This window comes from Peromyscus maniculatus, chromosome 5 (assembly GCF_049852395.1).
Source record: "Peromyscus maniculatus bairdii isolate BWxNUB_F1_BW_parent chromosome 5, HU_Pman_BW_mat_3.1, whole genome shotgun sequence".
Lineage (NCBI taxonomy): Eukaryota > Metazoa > Chordata > Mammalia > Rodentia > Cricetidae > Peromyscus > Peromyscus maniculatus.
The window spans coordinates 105,773,989-105,793,164 of NC_134856.1; the positions used below are offsets into that span (position 1 = coordinate 105,773,989).

The 19,176-nt window shown below is 47.4% G+C and overlaps 1 protein-coding gene across 21 annotated transcripts in view; it reads right to left on the minus strand.

Moving 5' to 3' along the window:
- Positions 1–19,176, minus strand: part of Carmil1 (capping protein regulator and myosin 1 linker 1) — a 293,644-nt gene that overhangs the window by 228,857 nt on the left and 45,611 nt on the right. For 4 of the 21 annotated variants that reach the window (XM_076573061.1, XM_076573060.1, XM_076573054.1 and 1 more), the window contains exon 1: positions 3,634–3,777. The exons of the other annotated variants lie outside the window; for them this stretch is intronic. The gene's annotated coding sequence lies outside the window, so the exon portion shown is untranslated. Of the gene's footprint in view, positions 1–3,633; positions 3,778–19,176 lie in introns of those variants that run through there. 21 annotated transcript variants of the gene reach the window in all.

Below are 19,176 nucleotides of genomic sequence, written 5' to 3' on the forward strand. Positions count from 1 at the left end.
AGGCATACACAATAGCAGTTCTTAAAGAGGTATCTGAGGAAAGACCTGAAGGAAATGAGGGAGCCACCTGGATAGATGGCAGGAAGTGGCAAGAGACACTAGGCAGAGGGGAGAGCCGATGGAGGCCACAGCAGCCCTGCAAATGGGGAGGGAGGGGGATGTGCAGGACGTGTCAGAAAGTGACAGAGGGTAAACTGCATACTATTCTTGCAGGTCACGGGAATAACATTGGCTCTTGCTATGAGGGAGGTAGGAGGTGCCAGCTACAGTCTATGTCCATCCGATGACTGAAGAAGATCAAGCAGTGAGCGGAAAGGCCAGCTACAAGGATACATCATTAATCTACAGATAAATGAATGAAGTCTGGCCTGGGTGATAGCAGTGCAGGTGGAAAACTGACGGACTCTAGATAGAGCCTGAAGCATCTGCTGGAAAGGGTGTGTGAGAACACCACATCGTGAACGCTACAGCGGCTTCTCTGAGGGAATAGTGTGGGCTGCCAGCCAAGGCAGGATCATCCCGGGCATTAGCAGAGACCGCTTCCCTCCTGGACAAGCCATATCTGAAACACCCACTGTGTTTGAAGGACCCCACTGGAGGCCCGGCTAGTGACTGGATAAAGAGGCCTGCGATGAGGTGGGAGCTGTAGATAAGAACTTCATCTTACAGACATGTTTCTATAGGTGAGTGTAACTATAGATAAGTACATGGAGCATGCAGCCAGAGGCACTCCATTTAGAGGGAAAACAGATGAGGAACCAGAAACGAGGGCTAAAGAGCAGCTTATAGGAAAAAGAACAGCCAGGGATGTTGTCCGGGGATCCCAGGAAGAAGGATGTCAAGGAGGAAATAATGGACTGCATGCAGTAAATGCAGAGTAAGAGTTGACAGGGACCTGACCACGGGCTTCAGCAAAGAAACACTCCTGATGTCCTGACCAAGGCAGAGGGAGCGAGCGGAGTGTGTGCAGGGTCTGAAGTCAGGGCCGTGCTCAGGAAAGCGCGCAAGAGGAGACACTGGACACTGAACACAGGCAAGCTACTCAGAGGGTCCATGTGAAGAGGATGAAAACACCTATGGCCATAAGAGGATAAAGGAAACCAGCCAGAGGCAAGAGGACACCAGAATCTAGAGAAGACGCTTTTATTCAATGAAGGGAAATATGTGTGCCAGAGGGTATGCGGTCAAAACTGATGACAGGGGAAAGAGCAGGAAACTTGTATGCAGCGATGTCCTCGAGGAAATGTACAGGGAGGGAGACAGACGGGTGTGCAGGCCTGAGATGGGGGGGAGGGCAGCTGGGGTGGCCAGGGAGGATGAGTGGAGAGAGCCAGGGCAGGAGCCAGGGAATGGTTGGGTGGGCAGCTGGGGTGGCCAGGGAGGGCGAGTGGAGAGAGCCGGAGCAGGAGCCAGGAAATGGTTAGGTGGGCAGCTGAGGAGGATGGAAGCCGTCTTCTGATTATCTCTGCTTCTTGCTGAAAAAGGAAACAATTGAAAGGAAGGAGTCTGTGGACGTCTGCAGAGCAAGTACAACACAGTACAGTTGTCAAAGAGAGTGGACAGGCACAGCATGGTGTGACCGACGGGCAGCCTCTTGGGTACCTAACGTCAGGGTGCAGTGATCAATGTGGCAGGGTGAAGCTGGGCACGGCGGAAGTGGCTGTGACCTGCTGCCTGGGAGGTAAAGGCAGAAGGGTCAGGAGTAGTTCAAGTTCATCTTCAGCTGCAGAGGGGGTTTGGAGGCCATTCTAGATGATGTGAGAACCTTTTAAAAAGAATAATACTATGTGGTTTTCTCAAGGCATGTTCAGCTATGGGTACATGTGGAAAATGGGTGATGTAAGAGCTGAGGAAATCCCTGCCAAGGTACATTATTCTGCAGATCCCAAGACATTCTGAGAAGGATTGTTACAGGCCATATGCTTCACGGGATTCTTCAAAGGAAGCTGTGTCCTCATTTCAGACTGGAAAACAAGATTGGACAGATAGACACATCGTAGTTCCCGACAGGACTACGGGAGTGTGGTTACCACAGCAACAAAAACTGCTCCCACAGCTGCGACACCGAGAAAGTCAGGAGCATCTTTTTCAAAAGGAATGAAATCCAAATGTTTAGAGCTAGAAATGGTTCTGCCAGGCTCTGACTCCTTCCCACGCCTTAGACCATCATCTTTACATCTAGAAAACTTTAAGGAATGTCCTTACACAGTCACAGAGCCACAAGAGAAACCTCTTGGCCATGATGGCACATGCCTCTAAGCCAGGACTCAGGAGGCTAAAGCAAGGAGATCCTGAGTTCAAGGCCAGCCTGAACCATACAGTGAGACTGTCTCAAAACAAAAACAAGAAACTTAACTACAAAGGTTAAAGAAAGAGTTCTGGTCTAACTAGAGAGGGCACGTATTTAGCCCTCACAGTTTGTTCAGCCTTTATCTTCAGTTGGGTACAATACTGAGAGCTACAGGATCAGTAGTAGAGCTGGATCTGAATTCGAGGCCCCACTCCCAACCCGGACGAGCATCAGTGAAGAACAGACACAGGGGAGCAGTCGGCTTACAGCTGAGTGGCCTTGGGAAAGTAGTTCCAGCCTCTCTAAACTTGACTTTCTCCTTATGGAAATGAGATTTAAATGACCTTGGCTCAAATGGAAAACCAAACATCCAGACAAGGATCTGGTCCAATTTCATATGCATACGAACTGCTTTCTCAGAAGGAAATGGCAATGACCTTTATCAGTGAGTATGGAAGTCTCCCAAGCATGGGCCACTCACTAGCTAATAAAGAAACTTGCTGAGTCCTTCTACAGGTTTCTATAGGGTAAGACTGAAGTATGTTAAAATAAATAAATGAATGAATGAATACAAATAAATAAATGAATGAATGAATAATAAAGGCTTCACAGCCTTTTACTCAGCAAGAGCACGGGTCATTCATCTTACAAGGGTCATATGGGTCATTACATCTTAAGGAAGCTCTGTCCTTCCTTAGAGATCATGGTCATGGCCAAACAATCTGTATCCCAAATGTTCTTTTTGTTTGCTAGTTTGTGGTACTGGGGACTAAACCCAGGGCCTCATGTATGCTAGGCCACTGTTCTTCCACTAAATTGGATCCATAGCCTTATGTCAAAAGTACTCTCAGGACCCTGAAACAAGTCCTACTAAGATCCTTAAATTAGGAGTAGGGAGTCTAGTTTACTGGCTAGACTGCTTGCCTAAGCAAGTATGAAGCCCTGGGTTTGAACCGTAGCACCGAATAAAAACTGGATGTAATGACACACACAAGAATTTCTAGCAGTTAGAGGCCATCCTGGGCTACATGGCAAGACCTTGTTGGAAATAAATTCATTTAGTAAAACTAAATCTTTATTACTTCTCAAACATATATTTTTAACATAGTAGGTATTTCTGCTAATTTATTTAGTTTGGTGGGTTGTTTTTTCTTCTTGTAGTCTTTTTATTTTCTTTTGTTTTGGTTTGGCTTGGTTTTTTGGAACAGTATCTCTGCAGGTAGCCAAGGCTGGCTTTAAACTTGGCATCTTTCTGCTTTGGCTTCTAGAATCACAGGATTCCAAGTGTTCGGAACAACAGCCAACTCTGAAAACTTCCTTTAATAATTTTTGTCTTTACTCACCTTCTGCAAGTCTCAGATCCTTCTGGAATCAGATGACCTCAACTTAAACTCCAGCTCAGCTACTTAAGTAGCTGTATCGAATATCTAAAAACTCCGCCCCTTGGTTTGCCCTGCTCTGACACACAATGATGGCGGAACCAGGACCCAGAATGTTCACAGCAGCGCTTAGCAACGGTGTGCAAACATCTGTTACTGAGGGTCCCCTGGGCCAGGCCCCCACCTTCTGCGAAGGTGTTTTTCATATCTAAATTCATATGAAAACTGCCATTGTCAAGTCCCTTTGAATACAACCGCTTACCTTTTTGTCACTGAAGCATCTAAAATCAGAATTCAGACACCTAAGGTTTTCCTAAACTCTGAGGTTCTGGAGATCTGTCACTTAGCAACACTTATCCCCATTCTTTGAATGTTTAGTTTTACAGTTATTTGTCAACCTCCTTCACCTCCGGAGTCATCACCCACCGACACACAGGCTCCTCACACCACCACACTCAGTGGTCTCCGCGGGCCTCACTTTGGAGTCTGCCGACGGCACACTCCCAACACTATCTGACAATGCAGGTCATCATTCTCTCCTCGCAGTGTGGGGGGTCGCAGGTCTTCGGAGGATCCGTCCAGTCCCTTGACTACTGTGACCAATGCTTCTGTGGTCAACAGTGACATTTCAAAGATTGCCAGTTTGATCTGAGGTTACAAAACAAATCTGCACTCATTGGCCTACAGGTCTCTGGCTTCTTTAAGAATCAACCAAGAGATGCCCATATTATTGGCATATAGCCAAAGTAATACATTCTAGTCAGGTGAGTCCTCGTCTATAAATCCCAACAAGCTGAAAGTCAACAGGCAGTGAATATTCTATGCTCATAGTATTATGATATAAACGTGTTAAAAAAAAAAAAAAAAAAAAACAGCAATCTCTGGCTGGGTGATGGTGGAGCACGCCTTTAATCACAGCCCTTAGCAGGCAGAGGCAGATGAATTTCTGTGAGTTCAAGGCTGGTCTGGTCTACAAATCAAGTTCCAGGACAGCTAGGCCCACACAGAGAAACCCTGTCTCAAAAAACAAAACACAAAACAAACAAACAAAAAAACAGCAACCTCTGGGCTTGGTGATGCACATCTGTAACTCCAGTACTTGGGGAGAAGAGAGGCAGGTTCATAGGTTCAAAGTCATCCTCAGTTACTTAGCAATTTGGAGGCCCATCTGCACTGCATGGGGATCTGCCTCAGAAATAAACAACAACAAAAAGCCAGAGCTATCTTTTCACAAGACATGATGCTGCACTCTGAAGATGGACGATTTCATGGAAACTGACTTCTGAAGGAACAAGGACCCCTTACTGCTTTTCCACTCTCCTAAGGAAGGTCTGTGCAGCTGGGTTCACTCAGGAGAGACTCAGACAAGGATGCTCAAGTCTCTGCTTTAGTTCTACTTACAGAAGACGATCTGAGTCAGCATGCTGGGGCATGGCTACTGGGAAATCACAAGTTAGAGGCCAGCCTGGGCTATGTAGCAAGACCCCATGAAAGATGGGAGGGAGGGAGGGAGGAAGGATTGAAATCGCCTGACTATGGCAGGACCAAAGAAAAAGCAATCTTGAAAATAAGAGCCACGTGTCTGTAACATGGCGTTGGCGGTTTGGGTTTGAGAACAGGCAGGGCGAGCCCGGGGCCTGGATGCTGGCATCTATATTCCGCTCTGTGCTAATGAAATCATCACTCTCGGGCTGTGGTGCAGCAGAGTGCTGGCTCAGCATAAACAAAGCTGTACCACACAAAACTGAGCACAGTGGTCCATGCCTGTAATATCGGTACTGGGGAAGTCAAGACAAGAGGATCAGGAGCTCAGAGTCATCCTCAGCTATGTGGAGAGTTTGAAGCCAGCCTGAGCTACATTAAACAGAAAAAGAAAAAGAAAAAAACAAACAAAAACCACCTCTCCACAATTTACTTTGCTCATAAATGGCTTTGTACTCTACCCTTTAACTCTAATCTTTACAAAAAGCCCAATGACAAGATCATTGAAGTTTAACAAAGTAAAGACCTGGGCCTAGGCTGCATGAAGCAGGGCTGGGATTCAAGCCCAGAGAGCATCAACCACAGACCCATTCCTGCATCAGCAGATGTCCTACTGGGTGAGCCCACAACACCAGTAATGACAACTTCCTTTTCTGTTGTGGTCCTTCTGTTTTTCACTCATAAGAAAACTAAAATGTGGCAAAGGGGGTATCGCAAAGAGTGAATTCCACAGGCTTCTTTCACTCATGGAATACGCAAATTCCATCAAAATACAACATTACCTTTAAGGGGCCACTGAGGGAGGAATTTCACAGGCCAAGGCCCCAATGCATCAACACGGTCACCCGTCCACGGTCACCTCTGCATACAAACCACACATGCAGAGCTCTTTAATTTTAAATAACTGTCTAAACACAAAAGCAGCACAGCCCCAAGAAACACTGGGTGAAATCCTGTCACAGACAGAACTCCTCATTCATGAAATTAGGTGCTCGTTCTGTCCGTGGCCCACTTATTGGAAGAGCATCAAAAACATGCAGAGAAAAGAAATTTTTTTTATTCTGTCAATTAAATGTGGCAGTTAACATTTGCTCAGAGGTGACGACAAGATGGAAAACTGCTACCACACACAGACTTTCCTCACAAAACCAGTGAGGAACTAGAGAAGAGGCCGGAGAGAAGGCTTAGTCAGTGAAGAGCCGACTGGACAATGAGTAACTGAACTCTGACTGGAGCACTCGTGCAGAAAGACAGAGCAGTGACGTGCATTGATAATGCCAGCAATGAGGGGAATGGCAGCTGGATGCCTGAGGCTCACTGGCCGGGCAATCTAACCAAAACAGCAAGCTCCAGGCTCAGGAAGAGACTCCATCTCAAAAAATAGAAGGCCATCCCAACATTGTCCTCTGTCTTCTGCATGAACACACACACATATGCTCTTGCACGCATGCAGACACAAGCATATACACACACACACACACACACACACACACACACACACACACACACACACGGGGGGGGGGGGGATAGCTACAAGCTAATATTAAGGAACTATTAAGACACCCTGAAGCATAAGCTCCAAACTGCTTCCATCTCTTGTGAGGACAGCAATCCCCTAAGACACTACACAAGACATTCACCCAGAGTCCAATGACACTTTAAATATTACATATTCGCAGCTATAATAGAGAGTACCTGCCAATACCAACCAATACTTTATTGGAACATTGATCTTTACTGAGCCGAAACATCAGTCACTGAATGAAAACTTTCAAACACTCCACAGCACTATGTCCATTCTGGCAAAGCAGCATCCTTTGTTAGAGACACTTTCTAGTACTTGATGTCACCTTGTGACAAAAGAATCATTCACTGTGCTGTCCCCATTTGGTGCTGGCCTCATTCACTGCACTTGAACAGGCTCTGGCCCACAGCTGCCATAATCACCCTGGACACTGGGCTTTCTCTCTATGGCTTGTCAGAGAACAACTCCATACAGTTCAGCTGTCACCAGGGCCACTGTGGACGTGGGCTCTCAGAGGATGTTGGCTGATTACACCATTGTGTGCCCACTCAATTGACTCCATCCACTTTTCTAGACTCAGTCTAGATCTCATTTTTCTTCTAGCATGCTTACATTCTATAAGGGGTGAGGTCGACAGGTTAGAAGACATGTGATCAATTACTGTAATGTACATGAGCCAGAAATATACAAAAAAAGAAAACAGCAGAGTGCATGCCTAGTGTGTGTGCACAAGGCTGTGGGTTGGAGCACCAGTCCTGTAGGCAGGCAAGGAACAAAGTAGGAACGTAGCAGTGAGGCTGGAAGGAAAAATGAAGTTTAAGAGATCAGAAATATTAAACGCATATTACTGAATACACATATATGCAAATACCTGGAAACTAAACTGCCAGCATCTGAATTAATACGGTTAAGGTGCAGCAAGGCATTTATTAACCTGCAAACAGATAACTTACAATAAGGAAGTACTTCGTGACTGACATTGTTAAGCACAAAAAGACAATGCAGGTTTAAGTCCCTAGGCCTCATGACATAATACTCCAATATAAGTGCTTTATGGCTAAGTTTATTAGCATAGGTATACTGTGAGTTTATACACAGTATTTATATTCGACCTATCCACTGACTCTTAAAGGGAACTGTGCCAAAATTATAAATGTGTTAGTGGAAAGTCTACAGTCAGAACAGGCATCACCTATAATCCCATATTTAAGCATCAGGAGTTCAAAGCCAGCATTGGCTACAGAGTGCATTCAAAGCCAGAGTGGGTTATATATAGGATACAGTAAAAAAAAAAAAAAAAAAATCTAGAGCCAAGTAATCCATGCTAACCTCTCAAGAGGCTGAGACAGGAGGATTCCTGCCAGGTTTGAAGCCAGCCTGATGTACATAGCAAGTTTCAGACAGCCTAAGGTATAGAGCAGGGTCCTGTCTCAAAAGACATCAAAATCAACTAAGAGAGCAGTGGTGTAGCTCACTGGCAAAGCATGTGCTTGGGATGCAGGAAACCCAGAGTTTAATGCCCAGGACCCAAAACATGAAAAACAGAATCAAAATAGAATAAGAATAGATCTTAGCTTAATAAAATGTACTAATACATTTAAATAAACAAATAGAGCATTTGAGCAGGCACTTTCATGAATAATTAACATGCTTGGATATGGCTTATCCTAACATCACCTTAGCACGTAAACATGCTTTTATATACAGGCAAGAACTGAAACAGAGTGGGTAAGAGACTTATGAGTGACACACAGCAGCTAGGTTTGATCCCAGACAGTCTGGGACCACAGAGCACCTTAATTACCCTGGAAGATATTAAGTCACAGCCAGGCTCAGGGAAGGTGGTGAAGAGAGGCCATGTCATGAAGGGCTCTGCAGAGGCTAAGTCCTGAAGTATGGACCAGAGAAAATAGGGACAAGGGCATTCTGCTCATGGGGCAATACAACCTACAAGCGTGGAGGCCGGGACCTGATCTTGTCAGGACAGCAAATAGTCTGCAAAGAGGATGCTGAGAGCACCCTACATCAGGATTGTAAGTGGACACATTTGTCCCTTTCCATAATATTAGTATCTATTGAATAACAAATTCACAAGTTACACAGGCTTCCAGTTTTGTTGGTAATGATTCACTGAGTAATGCTAATTTCTCCCTACAGTGTGACCATTAGCAATTATTTTTTTTATTTCAATGTCAATTATTAATATCAACTCAAAGATCATACAGGACACTTCACACAGTGACATGTGAGTTGCAGAATGGTAAAGAAGGAATGAAAGACACTACTAACGGCAGAGACAGGAACCAACAGAGACGTACGTAAAGAGAATCAGGAAGTCCCTGGAGGCTCACAGCCCTTCACGGCAAGCTGCGTAGAGGCAAAGGAGCTCTAGACCAGGCTGAGGCAAGGCAAGTTCCAGTGGACGATGTAAGCAAAGGAGGCCTGTGCTGAGCTAACACCTTGGGGACAGTAGAGAAATTGTCTGTCACCTGTCCATCCCACCCCACAACACAGGCACCAGATGGTCAGTGGGTGTCCCTGTGTCCCTGTCCCAAAGTGGGCTTCTGTCCAATGGATGCAGGTGAGACCATTGTGCCCTCCACTGGTCGGGTGTGCTCAAAAGCTCACAGGCAGGTTTCTGGTTGTGTCATGCCCAGGTGCCTCTGTTGTCCTATCGACATTGTTAAGTTCCTTAGGGGGACTTGCTGCTTAAGTGGGCAGTCATTTCTGTCTGTGCCCTCCAGGTTCACACTGGGAGAGCAGAGGCTGTTTGTTAAATCAAACAACACACACAATCATGCTATCATCCTAACCAACTTTCTGTTGCTACGACAGTGATCATGGCCAAAGAGAACTTGTGGGAAAGGGGGTTATTTGGCTTACACATCCTATCCACAATTCATCAATGAGGGAAACCCAGGCAGGAACTCAAGCAGGGCAGGAACATGGAGGGGGAAACTGAAGCAGACACCACGAAGGATGATGCTTACTTGCTCCCCATGGGTTGCTCGGCCTGTTTTCTTATACTACCCAGCACCACCTGCCCAGGGGTGGCACCCACTTCCTGGCCTGGCCCTCCCACGTCAATCATTAATCAAGAAAATGCCCCACTGGTCTGCCTACGGGCTAATCTGATGGAGGCCTAAAACAAAACCAAACAACCCTCTCAGCACAACCTGCCTCTGCGTTGGCACTCAAAATACAGCTGGTGGAACAAAGCGCAGCCTGCAACCCCGTTCCACACAGCCTGGAGTCGCTCAGAGAAGGGCACGGGCTGCTGATCACGGAGGCTTAAGAGAGGCTGGGAAGGACCTGAACGCTTTGGAGGGGTTTTCCCAGAGTACAGAGCATGGGAGAACCAGGAAGTGGAGGGCTGGTTGAGAAGCAGCTGCAGGCCAGACTGAGGTAATGGAAATGACAGAAACAGGATGGCTGGTCTGCAGAGTGCAGAGCTAGCCAGGGATGAGAGAGCCCAAGTCTCACACACACACACACACACACACACACACACTGTCTTCCACAGAGGCGAGTCTGGTGGCTGTCGGGGATGCAGAAGGCAAAGGCAGCCAGAAAGCGAGCCTGCAAAGGACCCGTGAGGGGAGTGCACATGGCAGGTCACTCTTCATGGGGGCACACGGAGGGGGGGGGCACACAGGGTCTCCATGGATTGGTTCTCCGCAATCAATCTAGAAACACACTGGGTCCTCTTCATACCCTGAAAGGCACTTCTGATCTGGGGATGTGCCAGAATCGGTAAAATATCTTACCCATTTATCGTCTCTCTCGGTCGATTTCAAACAGTTGTAACATTCAGGCACAGCTTCAGAAAGATCGTGGAGATGAAAAATAACATGACCACATCCTTAGAAAGTATATCCTTTTAATAATAGTGGCATCAAACTGGAAATTGTTTAAGAGAGCTTGGATTATTTTTCAATTGTACACATCCTAATTTCAAGCCACTGTTATTTACATAACTCATCTTACATGGAAATCCAATCAACAGATTGGCATGCTGTCGGAACTCATATGAATTAACTGTCCATCTGCAGAGGAGGGCCGAGTAACACAGTAAGTACCAACCAGACCTACAAGCTGCAATACAAACTGAAATGTAAAACCCACACAAGCAGGGCAGGGAGGTGGCAAAACACCCCTAATCCCAGCACTTGGGAGCCAGAGTACGAGTCAAGGTCATCCCACTCTACATAGTGAGTTAGAGGCTGCCCTGAGCTATGTGAGACCCTGCCTCATAAAACAAAGGAGAGGAGAAGGAAGGGAGCGGGCAAGGTGGGTGGGAGGGAGGGAGGGAGGGAGGGAGGGAGGGAGGGAGGGCAGGCATTTTGGAAACCAAGGATTCAGGGGAGCACAGGTGATCAGCTAGAGGACCGAGCTCAGAGAACGCTGACGTTGACAGACTGCATGTCCCTGTCTGACGCAGGCTCAAATGGTAAGGTAGCCCCCGAAACACCAGAATTCACCCTAGGGAGAAAGCAATTCACCTCTCCCACAGTTCAACTCAGGAGAAGAGAGACAGCAAGCCACTCACAGTCACACAACCTTCCTCTCTGAAGAGCACCTTTGCAGGAGGGGCCTGGCTATGTTGTCGAGACCGGCCTTTAGGAATCAAGCAGTCCTCCAGCCTCATCCTCCCACACAGCAGTTGACACGGTAAACTTGTGTGAGGTTAGGGACAACCAGGTTTTTCTGTGGCACCAGAATCCTCACAGAGCAGAGAGTTCCTCCAAACCCCAGCCACGTCTCTACACACTGCTGCCTGAGGCCACAACCATGAGCTGCAGCTTTGTCATCAACACCAGTGTCACTCACTCAGTCCCTCCAGCTGCTCCACTGGCCAGGACGTGTTCCCAGAGCCGCTGAAGGAAGATGTCTGTAGATGTAATGGTCTTATTAAATAAGAAACACAGAGCTAAATGCAGAGATTCGTGCTACAAGATGTCCTGCTTCTCTCTTCCTTCTCTCTCTCTCTCTCTCTCTCTCTCTCTCTCTCTCTCTCTCTCTCTCTCTCTCCTCCCTCCCTCCCTCCCTCCCTCCCTCACCTGAATATGAGAAATCATGGAGAGCACAGAATAGAGAGAGTCCTTTATGTCACCAGTGCTGTGTGTGACTCTAAGCAAGTCACAGAGTCAAAACTAGCAGCAGAGGATAAAATCTGGCTCTAACTATGGTCACCTTAGTAGTCTAAAACATCAAGAAAGCACAGAGAGCTGGGCATGGTGGGCATGATGCCCCATGCCCAGAATCCGAGCACGTGGTGGTGGAGGCAGGAGCCTGGAGTTCAAGGCAGTCTCAGCTACAAAGCAATTTCAGGACAGCTTGGGCTTCCGGAGACCCATTCTCAAGAAGAAAGATCCAGAATGATAGAGGCAGGGAAGGGAAAAAGAGGAAACAGAGTTACCAGTGGTTGCAAGCTCCTAGCGACACCACAACTATGAAGATCACCTTCCAACAGCAGTTCACACTGGTTCCCCTGCAGAGCTAGACACACACACACACACACACACACACACACACACACACACACACACACACACACACACACCACACCTCTCATGGAAACAAACCAAAGCGCTCCACCATCAAATAACTTCAGGAAACACTGCACACCAGCCTGCCTTGGGCAGCAGGAAGCACTCCTGATACAAAATGTTCTAAAAGTTTCTACCATCAGGAACCTCTTCTTAAACTTGCTGACCAAAGTTTCACTTATCTAACACCATGCCGCCTTGGCTTTCCGAGGGATGCAGTGTAGCGAATAATATCAGCAGGTCCACAGCTCTCCAGTCTCTGCACTCCTGGGAAAGTCTCTCCTCTACTCTGCAGGGCTTCCTTGACAGAGCAGGCAGCAAAGAGAGATGTGTGAATCTCTTCAATGCTGTATTTCCAAAGTCCCGGTGAGGGGCACCTGCTTGAGTCACATGAACAACTGTAGCCAGAAAACTAGGGCACAGGAGCCATGGACACAAAAATCACAGGGTCTTCCCTGAAGCTGGGGAAGCCAAACCACCCAAGGATCGTGTGGTTTCAGTTGGCGGCACAAGTTCCCTTCAGAAGTGTGTTTGAGTGTGTGCACCTGCATGCAAGGTTTGTGCATCTGAACCCTGAAGGCTAGGGATAGAGCGGGGAAGGAATCTGCACACTGAGCTCTGGAGCATTAAATATCATCTCTCTCGGCCTGAGTAATGACTATTTCCGATGTAAAAGTCTCACATGCTCAGCTTTCCTGCCCCCTCCCGTTTGCTCCTCCTCCCCATCTCAGCACAAGTCATCACTGTACGTGGATCAAAACCTGAGAACGGCTGGGCTTGGGGGAAGGCGGTTGTCATGGTAGCAGGGGTGAGGCAGAGGCTGGAGGATCCATTCAGTCTCAGGGCCATCCTGAGTTCTAATCCAGCCCAGACTACACAGTGAGAGGCCCTGCCTCAAAACAACAAAGACCTTAAGAACATTCCTGTTTCTCTTTTTCCCTCTTTCCCACTTCTGAGCTACAGAGAAACTATTCAACATGAAAATATCCAGACCCCACCTGCTTATCTGTAGTGTCCTTGCCAACCTCATCCAATTCACATCACATCACTGGAGTATTATCAAAGCCCAGAGTGTGAGCAAGGGCGAGACTTCAGTCCTCAGCTTCCTGTAGGTAGAGACAGGTGTGTGCCTCCTCCCAGAAGTCTCCTGCTTCTGGGAGGGATTTCCCATAGAAACAATGGTATGATCAGGGTCTAGTACAACTTATCTCTTCAACATGGCTCACTTCTGCTAAACTTATCAAAATGACGGTAACAGGACTGGAGATAAGGCTGAGTGATACACACAGCACTTGTCTGGCATGCTCAAGGGCCTGGGTTCCAGCTTTGTAGGCCTGGGCCGGGGTGGGGTGGGAAAACCTTTTGAAATAAGCTGGATCGACAAAAAGGCACACACTTCTGGAAAGCGTCCCACCTAAAGCTGCAGGGAACATGTGGCCTTGGCCACTCCAGAACCCTGACTCTTCCCTCCGAAGCCAAGAGGACTTTTTAAACGTGGATGCCACTTTTCTGGTGTTCTGGAGTCTAGTCCTGCCATCCTGGTGGCCTCATCCTTCCTCTCTGCCTCCCCAAAATCCTCAGCAAAGCCCTCTGGGAGGCCATCTTCCACCCACCTCCCACCATGCATCACCGCGAGTTCTAGATGCCTCTCCCAGGGGCACCAGTTCCAGGCATGGATTTCTCCACAGAAGCATCCACCCAGCCCTGAGTGGGCACAGTGCCAGCTGCTCTAACCCCAGGGCCATGGGTGTGACTCTCCTCACACGGCACTGGAATCTTTTGTCAAAGTCCTGTTTTGTCAAAACCCCACTGCATCTAAAACGGTCCCAAAAGCAGAAGGCAGCAAAGAGAAGTGGTGAGTGTGGCGTGAGGACTGGTCACCGTGGCAGAAGGCACTGGAGACCAGAGACACACAGCTTCAGAATCACACACAGGACAACAGTCGACATGGACAGAAAGATGCACGCCCTGAGAGGCAGCGGACAGGGGACTCCGGGCAGCCCAGGACAGAACAAAGGGAACGACATGTACAGGAAGACAAAAGCCAAGACATACAGACTTCTCAAAAAGTATCAACAAAGCAGGAGAGCTCGCTAAGTCCATGGTACGACGTTTGCTTGGTGTGTGCAAAGACCCCAGTTGAATCTCCAGCCCTGGAAATAAACGAAAACTATTAAGAGCCCAATATCAGTGAAGAAATGGTCTGAGTGTGACAGGAAACACTTGGCCTGGCCTGATTGTGTGTGCGGGTTTGTGTGTATACACGCATGAGCAGCTACACATTGCTTTCCACCTTATTTAGAGACAGAGTCTGTCCCTGAACCTTCAGCTTGTCAATAAGCTAGCCCGCAGGGATCCTCCTCTCCCTCTGTCTTCCCACAGAGACGCAGGAGCCCTAGGTTTACAGATGAACATCACTGAGTACATCTTTTCACATGGATGCTTGGGATCCAAACTCAGGTCCTCATGCCTGCATGGCACGCATTTTATCCACGAACCATTTCCCCAGGGTCGTGGCTGTGTGCCTTAAAAACTACTTATTCCATTGGGATTAAAATCCGTGCCAAGGTCACCCAACGAACAAAAAGGTAGCTATGCCCAAGATGGCTGTGCAGGCCAAGCTGGATCCCTACTAGTCTGCACATTCTCTTTATCTTATCTTCCTTCTCCCTGCAGCAATAAAAAGGCCTGACCACCCTTGTGGGGCATCCCAGGGGTGTTCACTGAACCATTGAATGAAGCTTTGTTTTTCTGCTACCTCATCTACTCCTACCTTCCGGTCTTGGGCCGCCCCCATGCTCTCCAGTGTGTGCAGATGGCTTCTGTTAGCCATGCGTCCTCAGTGGGGACAGGACCGCATGCCTCTCATAGGTTCATTATTAAACAACTTATCGTGACGATATGGGGAACCAGGGTTTGGAAAACACCCTCCGGTACATCAAGGCTGCAGAGCAGCTCCCAGGGAAAGAAAACCCTGACGCTCTTCTCACTGGCTTCCTCAGCCCTGCCATTCAAAACACTCAAACAGGGCCGGAGAGGAGAGGGCTCATTGGATAACGCACTAAAGCCACGCAGGAGTGAAGGCCAGGGCTAGGACCCCTAGAGCCCAAGTAAAAGTGAAGCGGGTGTATCTGACACTCACAACCCTAGCCCTGGGGCAGCAGAGGCAGAGGACCCCTGGCTGTGCTAGTTAGTTTTATGTCAATTTTGAAAGGTAACCTCGACTAAAAAAAAAAAAAAGCTCCCATCTGACTGGTCTGTGGGCAAGCCTGTGGTGCGTTCACTGTCTTGACTGGTGATGGATGTGTGAGGGCCAAGCTTGTTGTGGGCAGTGCCACCCTGGGCTGTTGGTGGTCCTATGAGAAAGTAGTCTGAGAAAACTAGGAGGAGCCAGCCAGTCAGCAGTGTTCCTCCATGGCCTCTGCATCAGTGCCTGCCCCGACCTCTCTACGTCTCCAGATGATGGACTACAAGCTGTAAGCTGGAATAAACCCTTTCCTATCCAGCTGCTGTCGGTCACGGTGTTTGATCACAGCAGTCGAAACCCTAAGACACTGGGGTCAGCTGACGAAGCAGGCTAACTGGAATTGGCAAGCTCTGGGTTTCACAAGAGATCCCAACTCAATACATAGGAGTGGTCAAGAAAGACTTTGGGCCTTACAACCACACGTAGACCGGAGCATGCACACCCACACCCACACACACACACACACACACACACACACACACACACACACACACCCCACACACACATGAGCTCACACACATGTAAACACAAATGCGCATGCACACACATGCACACACACACACATACACACACACACACATGAGCTCACACACATGTAAACACAAATGCACATGCACACACATGCACAAACCACATATCACGGCAATTGAGAGTGTGAATCTTTGAAAACAATCTGTCTGGCACAAGAAGAAATCTGTATTGAGTTATGACTAAAAACCTAATCAAATCCTTCCATTCACTTCTTTGCACGCTCTGGCTAGGGTTGCCCACCCAGGCTAGTATCAAACTCGTGAGACTCCCCATGCCCCTCACCCTCCCTGACAGGAGGGAACCAGAGTGCTGTGATTACAGGAATACATGTGTAACTGTGCCCGATTCAAATCCTCCTTTTCAGCTTCTCGCAGGATGCCCTATGAATTCCACTGAATCGAGTGCTCCCTTTTACTCACACCTCGGTCTGCCAGCTCTGTCTCTTCAAAGGCAGTTCCTCATCCTTAACCTTCATAAAGATAACAGTCACAGCTCAATTTGTAAGGAGGATTGACTCAACTGCACCTTCGGAGACAAAAACCCTCGTCTCAAAGGGCAGTCTTTGCATGTAATTCAAACACGTTCCTTCATGTACTTCAAAGCCTCCCTAGGTTCCTTATAGTATTTAATATGGTGCAAATGGCACAGGTTATCATCCTTAGATGTGATGGAAATCCATAGTGTAAATGTCATAGTTAAACTGCAGTATTTGGGGGATAATGATGAGGGGAAAATGTATGCATACTTATAAAAGATACAGGTTTTTGTTTCTTTTTTTTTATTTTTGACCTATGGTTGGTCACATCCACACATGAGAAACCGACAGAGTCAAGGAACTGGCTGCCCAAACTGCTAACTATGTCACCTCTTGATCATTATGTTAAAAGTCTAACATAGCCCAGGTTGGCCTCAACCTTACTATGCAGTCAAAGTTGGCCTTGACCTCCTGACCCTCCTGCCTCTACTTCCCTGACCTAGATTTAAACAGGCATTTTCGTAGACTGGAACAGAGCTCAGTGGTAGATCACTTGCCTGGCATGGACAAGGCCATAACTTCCATCCCTAACACTGTAAAAAATCACTGGCATGGGCTAGGGCCGGTGTTCTCTCCCCAGCACGACAAAGATTATTGACATTGGTGGCGGGGATGGCGGGGATGACAGCAATGGTGACAAGCGCTACCTTTAGTAGTCAGTCTCTTCATCTGCAAGAGTAGAAAATACCATTACCTCATAATAGTGATGAAATGAAATAACTCCAAAGACCCCAAATCAAGCATGAAACAGATCCGAGGACTCACTACCACCAGATCCTCCCACCTGAGTCCCAGCATTTCATAACCACCCAAAATGTAAAAACAATTAAGACACAGCAACTCCATTTGAACAGCAACCTGAAGGGGCCTAAAGTTACCAGCCTTTTGTACTGTTAGTAGAAATCTGCCGAGTGCCAGATTAGCTCTGTGACTGTCAATTCCAAGACACCAGGTTCCGGAAGTGTAGGAAGCCCAGAGGCCCACAAGGAGATCAGGGATCACATTTATTACAGCCTGCTAGGCTAGCTACCTGGAAATTCTGTTTTATCTTGAATGTAGTCTCAAATATAGTAATAAATGAAAATATGGCCGGCTGTCGAAGTCCATATGCTCTTCTTTTCAAGACAACAAAATGCTCATCCAGTATGTGTTTGCTCACAGCAGTGGCAGCTGGACGGGAGCCAGAGAAATCAATGAAGGCTTGATGTTTGGAAAACCACTAAATACAAAAGAGGGGCTGTGCATCTCTGGTTCCTTCTATTGAAAAATTCCCGTTGCAAATTCCCATCCTAGATGGCTCATTCTCATTCTTATTCATCCATATACTCTGCCTCTCTCTGCTCTTCCCCCCCTCCTCCCCCTCCTCCCCCTCTCCCCTTTCCCCTCTCCCCTCTCAAATTCAGTTGGTAGTAGAAGATGACTTTGAACTCTTGATCCTCCTGCCTCCAACTTCCAGATGCTGGGATTGTACACGTGTAGCACCACACCCAGCTCTTTTCTCTGTTTAAAACCAAACTCCAAGGGCTGGAGAGATGACCCGATGGCTAAGAGCACACACTGCTCTTGCAGAAGAGCCAGTTTCAGTTTACCGCACCCACGTGGCAGCTCCCAACCATCTGTAACTACTGTCGCAGGGAATCCAGCTGATGCCTTCTTCTGGCCTCCACGGGCTCCAGTATACACAAGGGGCACAGAAACTGATGTTAATACACACACATACAAATAATAATAACAATAACAAATTTTAAAACCTAACTCCAAGCCATGCATGATGTCACACATTTACAATTCTAACTAGCACACAGGAGATGGACAGCAGAATCTGGAGTTTAAAAGTCCAGTCTGACCTACATGAGATCTTATCTCAAAAATAATAATAATAATAATAATAATAATAATAATAAGCAATATGACTGAGGACATGGTTCCGTGGTAAAGTGCTTGCCATGAAAGCATGAGGACCTGAGTTTGGATGCCCAGCTTCCGTGTCAAAAGCCAGGCATGGTACCATGTGCCCTATACGTTCCCATCCCACTTCAAACATCACTTGTGGATGCTTTTTTGATCTTACCACAAGCAACATGCATGCAAAGTGCTGTGGGTTGAGGTGACCTGTCCCACTAAGCTGTGAGTGCCAGAAGCTCCATCCTGAGTGTGGAGATGACGGAACCGTTAAGATGCAGGACCTAATGGGTACTTAGATCATTGGTAGTGGTACTCTTGCAAAAGACTAACACAGTTCTCCGGGACTTCAGTCAGCCAGCTCTCAAGAACAAGTTGTAACACAAAAGAGCAAGCAGGCCCTTGATGGGTCTTTGCTCTGTCACCCTCCCTCTCCCAGAATCTCTTATCAGTGGGATACCACCAAGCAAGAAGACCTCAACAGAGGTTTTCACCCTCCAAAGCAGCTAAATAAACCTTTCTTCCTCTATCACCGACCCAGCCTTGGGCACTTTATTATAGCAATAGAAAAGGGACTAAGATCAGGTCATTTGTCTGTCTCTCTTGCCGCCTAGATGGTAGTGAATGCATTTCTATTATCTCTATGAGAGGATAAGTAAACAAAGAACTGTATAATCCAGGCAGTGAGAGCAAACTTCAAGCTAATGTAATTATGCAAACTGTCAGACTATTTCAG